This window comes from Gossypium arboreum, chromosome 5, assembly GCF_025698485.1.
Source record: "Gossypium arboreum isolate Shixiya-1 chromosome 5, ASM2569848v2, whole genome shotgun sequence".
Taxonomy (NCBI): Eukaryota; Viridiplantae; Streptophyta; class Magnoliopsida; order Malvales; family Malvaceae; genus Gossypium; species Gossypium arboreum.
This window is the reverse complement of record NC_069074.1, coordinates 69775209-69784440: the sequence shown is the minus strand read 5'-3', so window position 1 is coordinate 69784440 and position 9232 is coordinate 69775209.

The following is a 9232-nucleotide window of genomic DNA, read 5'->3' as shown; positions in this document are numbered from 1 at the left end:
ATGCTCGAATAAATTGTATTGAATTGCTTGATGTAGTATAAAATGTGCATGACCATTGTGTATTCAAGCTAAAGAGTGGCCATATGACCATTTAAACTCCTTGTCATATTCGGCCATAAGCTAGCACAATGAGGTTTTAATAAATTGAATTTGTTTGAATTAGCTCAAGAGCTAAGAGGGCCACAATTGGACAAGGGAAGGAAAAGTGATCGAATAGCCGTAAAAGCCGTTCGACAACATCCGAGGTAAGTCCTCAAGAAGTGACCTTACTTGAATTATGTGGAATGAAATATGGATGTATTGATTATTGATTTATGTGTGTATGAGTATTCGAATAATGCCCGGGCTAAGTCCCGAAGGCGATTATGCTAGTGATTATAATTGTGTTTGAGCCTTAGTAACGAGAATGAAATATGTATGTCCAATGATTATTGATGTATGTGTGCATGAGAAATTGAATGATATCCGGCTAAGCCCAAGACAATTATGCTGAAATTATATCCGGTTAAGACCAAGGCAATTGTGCTAGTGGCTACATCCGGCTAAGACCAAGGCATTCGTGCGAGACATTCTATCCGGCTAAGACCAAGGCATTTGTGCACGTGGTTATATCCGGTTATATTCAAGAATCTTGGGCTGGAGGTGAGTGTTGGTTGCTGTAATAAATTCAATTAGTACACTCGAGAAGCCCAAAGAATAAGGTACGTTTATATGTGCATTGAAAGTCGACATGTTTGAGCAACATTCGCTCAATCGACTAATGAATTTCAGTTATTGAATTGATTGATACTTTGTGAAAGTATATAATGATGAAGTGTGAAGTAAGAATGTGTATTAATGAAATGAAGCATTTGGCTATGTGAATGTATTGCTGTAATTAGAGTTGATTATATTCCTTGAGACTTACTAAGCATAAAATGCTTACCCGGTTGCTTTGGCTCTCTGTTTTATAGATTTCGCCGATAGCAATCGGATTCGGGATCAATAAAGTCAAGTCATCCACACTATCAACGTCTCTATTTTGGTATAAATTTTGGTTGAACTTTGAAATGGCATGTATAGGACTACCCTTGTTGGTCAAATATGTTGTGATGTATTTGTGTACGGCCATGCGAAAATGGCTCGTAAAAGTGAAGTATCGACTTAGACTATTTGCGGTTTGTATATGTATATATTTGGTGTCATGATGTGGCCATGGATTGGAAATGGGAATGTTGGTCACATGATCAGCCATTGGCATGGTTAAAATGATCATATATGAACCTATGTATGGCAAGACTAGTTGGTTCATGGAGACTACCAAATAGGTAAGACCTACCTTAAAAACAGATGCTGCCAGCTGCAGTGACGTGAATGTGAAAAATCACCAAAATTTGTAGGAATGGTATTAAATAGTGAATAAGCTATGTAAATGAACCTTGGTGAGTCTATTTTCATATGGAAGAAACGAAATGGTCATAGGAGTTACATGTTAAGAGATATTAAAGCTATTGTGAGACAGGGCCAGAACGGTTTCTGGGTCCCCTATCGCAACTTTAAAAATTTTCTATAAATTATCCAGAAAGAATTAGGAGTCATGCCTTATATGTACAGATTCCATTTTGAGTCTAGGTTCATTAGAAACAAACGGCACCAGTATTAAAGTTCTGTACAGTGAGATATTCAAGTTGTAACGTGCGAAGGTCAGAGCAGTCGATCCCTGTAACATGGGTGACTTTAACTAATAAACTGTACCAATTTGCCTGACCAAAAATTCTAGAAATAAATCCATGGATGGATACATGAGTCTAAATTCAGGGAAAATTTACGAAACCAGTTTCCGAGTTTTGAAACTCGAGATATGATTTTTAAGGTGACAGTGACGCAGTTTTCCAGCCTGACTGGAAATGTCAAATTGGTGGGCAAAACAAGTGAACTTGGTTTGTTAACCCCTCGTGTCCGACACCGGCGATGGTCTCGGGTTCGGGGTGTTACAAAACCGCACGAAAAGAACTATCTGACTCACAATCTTGAGTTAGCTGCTATTGTGTTTGCTTTGAAAATTTGGCGTCACTATCTGTTTGGTGAGAAATGTCATGTGTTTTCTGATCATAAGAGTCTGAAGTATTTAATGACGGAAAATGACTTAAATCTGTAATAGAGAAGATGGTTAGAACTGCTAAAAGACTACTAACTTGCGATTGATTATCACGCTGGAAAGGCAAATGTTGTTGCTGATGCTTTGAGTCAAAAATTGTTGTCTACGTTGTGTGCAAGGAAAGCTCACTTAGTTTTGTCTAATGATGGTTCAGTTTTAGCTGAATTAAAAGCAAGACTCTTGTTCTTACAGCAGATTATCGAAGCTCAGAAGATTGATAATGTGATTTTGGCTAAACGAACTCAGTGTGATGTAGAGACTGATTTAGAATTCAAAGTTGATAAAGATAACTGTTTAAGACCCTGAGATCGAATTTGTGTTCCGAGAAATCCAGATTTAATTCAAATGATTCTGAGTAAATCCCACAGTAGTCGGTTATCTATGCATCCGGGCAGTACAAAAATGAATAATGACTTGAAACAATATTATTGGTGGTCTGGAATGAAAAGAGATATCTCTAATTTTGTTTCTAAATGTTTAATCTGTCAGCAAGTTAAAGTTGAACATCAGGTGCCATCTAGGTTACTACAATAGATTATGATTTCGGAGTGGAAATGGGATCGAGTGACTATGGACTTTGTATCGGGTTTGCCCCTGTCACCAAGAAAGAAAGACACAATTTGGGTTGTAGTTGATTGTTTGATGAAATCAGCTCATTTTATTCTAATTCGATCTGATTATATGCTTGATAAATTAGCTGAGTTATACATTTCTGAAATAATGAGATTGCATGGTGGACCATTGTCTATAGTGTCAGACAGAGATCTGAGATTCACGTCACGATTTTGGAAGAAGTTGCAATATGCTTTGGGTACTAAATTGCACTTTAACACTGGTTTTCATCCGCAAACGAACGGTCAATCTGAGCGGATTATTCAGATACTCGAGGATATGTTAAGATGTTGTATTCTTGAGTTCGAAGGTACGTGGGAACAATACTTACCTTTGATTGAATTTGCTTATAATAATAGTTTTCAATCGAGCATCAAAATGGCACCATATAGAGCTTTATATGATTGCAAATGCAGTACACCTTTGTATTGGACAGAGCTTAGTGAAAGTAAGATTTACGGGGTTGATTTGATAAAAGAAACCGAGCAGAAAGTAAAAGTAATCCGAGATAGTTTGAAAGCAGCTTCTGCTCATCAGAACTCTTATGCTGATCTGAAAAGAAAAGACATTGAATTTGAGATCGGCGATAAAGTATTTTTTAAAGTGTCTTCATGGAAGAAAGTGCTTCAGTTTGGTAGAAAAGGCAAATTGAGTCTGAGGTTTATCGGGCCTTATAAGATTATCGAGCGTATTGGGCCGATAGCATAAAAATTATTGTTACCACCAGAGTTAGAAAAGATTCACAATGTATTTCATGTATCAATGCTTTGACGATACAAATATGATCCTTCGCATGTAATTCCTCCGTTTGAGATCGAAATTCAGTCTGATATGACTTATGAAGAAAAGCCAATCCGAATCTTAGCTCGAGAGGTTCAAGTGTTACGAAATAAGAAAATTTAGTTAGTTAAAGTGATGTGGCATTGACATGGTGTTGAAAAGGCCAGGTGGGAGCCTGAAGATGTTATGAGACAACAGTATCCAGATCTGTTTAATGGTAAGATTTTCAGGGACGAAAATCCTTAAGGGGGAAGAATTGTAACCGTCCAATTTTGACCCTAGTCGAAATAGTAGTTTTGGGACCACAAATCCGATTTAATATTATTTTTCGTGTCTATTATAAGTAAATTGACATGTGTAAAAATCTTGTGTAAAAATTTAACTATTTGTGTGCTTAATTTGCAAAAAGGACCTAATCGCGAAAAAGGTAAAAGTTGTGTGCTAGATGTTAAAAGTGCTTAATTGAATTGGCTTTATAATTGTGAGGTCCTTAGGTAGTTATTTGACCAAATTTATGATTAAATGAAAATAGTGGACATTAGTGGATGGCATATTAATATTTTGATGCAAGGGTAATTTGGGAAAATGTATATTTAAGTAATTAAAATAAAATAAAACATGAAACAAAGCCATTATCATCCTTGTTCTTGCCGAAAATACAAAGAAAATAAAAGAAAAAGAAGCCTTAAGGGTTCGGATAGGTTAAAGCTCTATTGAGGTATAATTTTTGATCGATTTTTGATAATTTCTACGTTTTTGTGATCGTTGCTTAGTGTACTATAAAGCCCATGTCTCAATTTTTATTTTTTTGATGATTTTGAGTTATGCCATTGATGAAACTATAAGCTTTGTGATGTTAGTTGATGAATTATGAAAGGTATGTTTTGGGTTGACATATGTTGTCTTTGAATTTTTGATGAAATTGAGTAAATTGGGCTAATTTGTAAAAGAATGTTATTTTGAGGGACTAAGATGTGAAATAAATGAAATGTGAGGGCTTATATGAACACCATGAATATTCAGCTAGGCATGTGTGCAAAGAAATTTTGTGTATTTTGTGATTTTGTGAAATAAGGACTAAAGTGTCAAAATGTGACAATGTGAGGGCTAGTTTGCAAAATGCCCTAATTGTGTATATATGGATTGTTTTGAATGATTTGATGAATAAAAGGGTTAATTTTGAATACATTTAGATCAAGAAAAGAGGAATTCAGATTTGGACCGAGGGAAGTCGAAGATGGTAGAATAAACGTTCAAGTCGACAACTTCGAGTACGAGGTAAGTTCATACGTAGAATATGGCATTATAAGTACATATTTCTATTTTGATTATACATAGATGTTTAAATAATTGAGCTAAATGTATATGATAATGAATCAGAAGCTTTGGCACTAAGTGTGCGATTTAAACTAGCTTCGGCTACTTAAGGCACTAAGTGTGCAATACCGACTTAGTCTCGGTTATTTGAGATGGCACTAAGTATGTGGAAATATTCTAGCTTCGGCTAACCTTATAGCACTATGTGTGAGGATGTTTAAAATACGAATAAGCTATGGAAAGTCTTATAACCTTCAACAAGAGGTAAGTAGGAAAGTGAATAAGTACGGGAAGATCCAAGTATGTATGATACCGAAGTGTGATTTTATGTATGTGAATTTCATTGAGTTGATATGATCTTATGGATTGACATTGTGAAAATACTCATATGTTTCATATAATATTGATGATTTGAGTGTGAGCTTACTAAGCTTTTGAAAGCTTACTGTGTATGTGTGTTTGAATTGTTTTGTAGATATCGAAGCTACTGCAAGCTCGGGGATCATCTAGGATCATCAGCACATTATCGAACTTCATTTTGGTACTTTTGAGAATGTATATATAATTGAAGTATGGCATGTATAGGCTAGTAGTTGTGGAAATATGTTTTGTGATGTATATATATTTAGCCATGTGAATTGGCTAATTTGTGTTTAAACTCTTAGTTGACAATGGTTTATGATATGTGATGTTAATTTGAAATTGTAGTATGCGTAGTTGGATAAAGAAAATGGTAAGTGTGGTAAATTCATGGAATGATATTATATGATGATTTGATATAATCTTACATTATGTTCATTATAAATAGGTAAGGTTTATAAGTATGTAAATGGTTGATAATATTATGGTATGAATGATATGTGTTTTAGCATGAAAAATTGGTTGATTGGATTGTACATATATGTTTGTTTCCATGCTTGTAGGTTGACATAAAAAGGGGTGGTAATTTGGCTTAAACCAAGCCTGCATTGTACCACACGGCCATAGAACACGGGTTTGTCTATTGGCTTAAGTCAGTAGCTAGCTAAGAACCACACGGGCGTCTCTGTTGGCCATGGGGAAAAGACAGTATATAAGCTCTGTTTTGGTATTGTTGGGTTTCAAGGGTGTGTCTGGTGCCTGTGTGAAACACACGGCCTGGTTACACGAGCGTGTGACCTCAACAGAATAGAAAAATTTTCTGTGTGGTGAAATTTGTGAATGTGTTTGGTTTAGTCCCAACCTCTTACTAATGTATGTTTATGGTCTCATTGACCTAAGAAAGGGACTCAATGTTTATGTTTGATCATAATATGACGATATTTGACTTTTGATTGTAAAGTGATTACGAAATGTTTTGATGTGTCCAGTAAGCCTCATAACCCTAATCTGGTGTTGGATATGGGTTAGAGGTGTTACAATCTTCCCTAAAGTTCTAAAGTGAACTATGTGAGCAAGTCCAAGAACTCTCGAAATAGTAAGCAAAAGGTCATATCCAAGACTAGGGACATGCAAGACAAGAAGAAAAAATCTCACAACTATTATAATTGCAATAAGAAAGGACACTACATTAAGGATTGCAAACTTCTAAAAAAGAAGCAAGATTCCACAACTTCCAAAGCCAATATGGTGGAGGACATGGACTTAGTGGCATGGTTATGGAAAGGATCGAGAGTTTGGAGATTGGTATGATTACCGAATTCAACATAGCTATGACTAACAAGTCTTATAATTGGTGGCTCGAGTCTAGAGCTACTATCCATGTATGTAATGACCAACTATCAATCAGTAAAGGTGCTCGATCAAGGGCTGGTGGAACTCAACTTCATATCTGGGAAGAAATTGACTTTGACCAGTGTGCTGCATGTTCCCGATGTGAGAAATAATTTGGTATCTGCAAGTCTTCTGTGTAATAAGGTGTTCAAGATTATCTTAGAATCTAATAAGTTTGTCTTGCTTAAGGGTGATATATATGTAGGAAAAGGATATTATAACGAGGGTATGTTCAAGTTGAGCATTGATATGAATAAAGTCAATTCTTCTGCTTATATTGTTGAGTCTTATCCTTTGAGGTATGTGCATTTAGCACATTTTAATTTTAAAAATTTGCAATATATGTAAAAGAATGGTTATATTAATCTAAGTAATGATGAGTTTGTGGATAAATCTGAAATTTTTATTCAATCAAAAATTACCAAGAAGCTATTTCCTAATACGTGTGAAAGGAATTCACAAGTGTTAGATTTAATCCATTCAGATGTTTTTGAACTAAATAGAACTCTAGCAAGATGTGGAAAATAAAATTTTATCACTTTTATATATAACTTCTCTAGATTTATTTATGTGCATCTCATGAAAAGTAAATATGAGGTGTAATGGCCTAAATTCAAAGTTATCAGAACAGTGGTTTCGTAACCAAAAATTCGATTTAAAGAGAAATTTATTTCAATATTTTTGCATGAAAATTGATATGATAGGAAAATCGTATGAAAATATTGATAGAAAAATTTTACCGATTTAGTGGTTAGTTAGAAAAAGAAATTATTGAAGAAATTGGGTAAAAACAAGGCATCAGGACCTCTATCTCGTAAAACTGAGTCAAAAATAATTTTATAGATATTTATGAAATGTTAGTAATGTGGTATTAAAATTTTGTTAGGAAATTTTAATGTTTGGGTAGTCAATTAAATGAAAAGGACTAAATTGTAATATGTGTAAAAGTTGCTACAATCATTAAATAGCTTAAGAGTCTAATGAGAAAGGATTTAAAAGGCAATTAGACCCAAAATTTATTTGGGCTGGACGGAAAGGGCATGAAATCAGCAGGAAAATTGATAAATTAAGGGTAAAATTGAAATATTGCAAAATTAACTAAATAAAGCTAGGACTAAATAGGAAATATATAGATTTCTCTTCATTTCTCTTCAAATCCAGCAGCTAAAAATGCCATAGGAGGGTTCTATATGCTGGTATTCCATAATTTATGCACCAAGTGAGTTAATCCTTGCCTTTTTCTTGTAATTTTTTGTGTTTCTAAGATTTTTACAACTAGGTCCTACTATTAAATTCATTAGTTTTTGATTTTATGGATGAAATTGAAAGTCACCATGGTTGAGTGCTGTAAGTTTATGATGAAATAGAATGAAATTAAAGCTTTAATTTGTTTATGACATGATTTTATTAGGTAATTTCAATAGAAATTGATTTTTAAAACCTAATCGTAAAAATGCTTGGAATTAAAGTCTATTGCTGAAATTCTGATTCCTAAAGGTTGTAAACTAGTTTAAGGTGATAGAATAAAATGTTAATTGAGAAAAATCAGCTCAATTGAGAGGCTAATTGAGTAGGGATGAAATTATCATTTATTAAAAGCTTAATGGAAAAATGGTAATAAACAGCTTACACAAAAACAGTTTGGACAGCAGCAGTAGACTAGATTTGAAAAATCACCATAAATTTTAGAAATTGAATTAGAATATGAACAAAACATGGAATTAAATCTTATTGAGTCTAGTTTCTCATAGAAGAAATAGTGTAAGCAATGGATTTGTAAATTTTGAGATATAATGAATTTTGTGAGACAAGGTCAGAATGAATTCGGGTTCCCCTGTTCTGACTTTGAAAAATCATAAAAAATTGAATAAAAATAATTAGGGGCTTAAATTTATATTTATAGAATCCTGAATGAGTATATTTTTAATAGAAATAAACAAGAACATCATTTGAATCCTGTATAAAGAGATAATTAATTTTTAGTGAAGAAGGGTCAGAACTGTCAGACAGCAGAACATGGGTGAATTTAAAGAATAAACTGTACTTATTGGATAAACCAAAAATTCTGAAAATTTTTTGGTAAGAAGATATATGAGTCTAGTTTCAGGGAAAATTAACTGATCTTAATTTTGAGTTCCGTAGCTTGAGCTATAAATAATTTAGTGACTATGACTCAAATAGATAGCTTTGAATAAACTATAAATAATAATAGTTGAATTATAGAGAATGTTGCATATGAACATGAAATGTATTAAAGTGATAATTAAATTTATTTATTTAGATCCAGAAGATTCAAATACGAAGCTAGATCGAGGAAAAGAAAAAGTTCGGGATTAGTAGATTTTTTTTGTTTACAAACAAGTATCAAGGTAAGTTCATGTAACTTGAATTATTTTCTTAAATGCTTGAAATATATGTTATGGATGTGAATATGATTTGAAAGTTCATTGTATGAAAATTTATGAAACATTGATATATTTGATAAAAAGGGAAAGATATCCCAATTGAATGAAAGGAAATTTCGATGGATCTCTGAAAAGGAACTGACGGTAAAAAGGATCTAGCCTGGACGGGTGATCCTATCCTGAGAATAGCCCTCCCGAAGAATATGTGGAAAATGAATTTAGCCCGGAC